Consider the following 1,690-nt stretch of genomic DNA (forward strand, 5'->3'; position numbering starts at 1 on the left):
TTGATATGTTAATATATAATTATTTATATAAAAATTATATTTATTTATGCATTGATTATTGACGCGTGTAATAATCTTTGGTGGGTTATGCATATAAAAAATAGATCTTCCTATTTTTTTAGTTATCTAGGCTGCCACTTTGGATTAAATGATGAATATATATGACTTAGGAAAAGTAGGGATTGTGATTGTCAAGATCATTTTTAATTTGGACTAAGCTAATCTCATAAAAGTAATGGAAAAAAATTAACAGACTCAAAGTGGGTCCACTACATCTTGTTGATAATTACAGCTATATAATAAATAAATTAATTAATTAAAGCAGTGGTTCCAAATAAATAAATAATGTTATGCGCGTTTATCTTTTGTACTAAGAATATGTCTATCCAGATATGATGAGAAAGCTTTGATTAATTACTAATGTTCGTTCACTTAGTTTTTTAAATTAAGATCAATTGCGGCACCAAAGTCCTATTTAGTACATACCATATGATGATTGAAAAAAGGACAAATGTTAAAAGAAATCAGATACCTGTAGAATTTGAACTTTCCATACTTATTTAAATAAATTAGTAAATTAATTACTAAACTAACTAACAAAATTGATTTCTTCTTTTAAAATATCGATTATAATTAAGCTTCTGACTAGATTTTTTTACATCAATAACATATAGTTAGCTAGGGAGCATAACTTTCTTATTCAATATTATTTTTTACTAGAATTAAAGTAGAAGTTTAATTTGTTGTTGCCTGCATTTTTTTTTTATAATTTTCAAATAAAAATAAAACAATCAAATTTCATTTTTTATTTTTTCTTATGAAATCTTAAAGTTAGAACATAGAAGCCTCTAAATATAAAAATATAAACCAAACAAACTTCTAATAAAAAAATGTGTTATTTGCAAGATATTTTTACATTTTTAAAATATAAATTTGGAAATGTAAGATTTCCTTATTTAATTTGCAGTCTAAAATTATATTCATGGAAAGTTACATTCCCAAAAATAAAATTTGCTTCACTTTTATTTACTTTTATTTATAATATCACACAGTCTTCCACAAAAAGTTAAGTTCTTGCGAAAAAGGAATATTTCTAATATAAAATAACTAAATTAACTTACATTGACAAGGAGAAGGCTTTAGAGGGGATGAATAATCATGAATGTAAATAAAAGAGAGAGTTTAAGATTTTTAAACTCTTATTCACGAGTAAATTAAAATAGATAAAGAAGAATAATTTGAAAATTTTATTATATATTTTTATAATTTTATCTATTATTATAATAATATATTAATTTTAATTTTTTCTAATGCAATTAGTTGAGAAAAAATAATAAATTTAAACAAAATCAAATAAAAACACATAGTTAGAGACAACTAAAAAATGAGAGTTTTGGAAGGATCTAAAATGCTAATAAAAACCTCCAAAATTCTTCATCCACCAAATAATAAAATTTGTAAATGAGTTTAACCTTCTAAAATCTTTCCTTCTTCTCTAAAACTCTTCAAAGACCAAATTTGTGAAAAACAATCTAAATGACTAAACAAAAATTTAAAATCTAATCAAATTAGTACTAATTAATATTAAGAAGGTTGTTTAAACCACCACCAGAAGAGGGGCGGAGGGCGGTCAGCCCATCACCGGACCTTCGTCCGACGGCCGGCCGCCATACCACCATTCATTTTTATG

This window comes from Arachis ipaensis, chromosome B05, assembly GCF_000816755.2.
Source record: "Arachis ipaensis cultivar K30076 chromosome B05, Araip1.1, whole genome shotgun sequence".
Classification (NCBI taxonomy): Eukaryota; Viridiplantae; Streptophyta; class Magnoliopsida; order Fabales; family Fabaceae; genus Arachis; species Arachis ipaensis.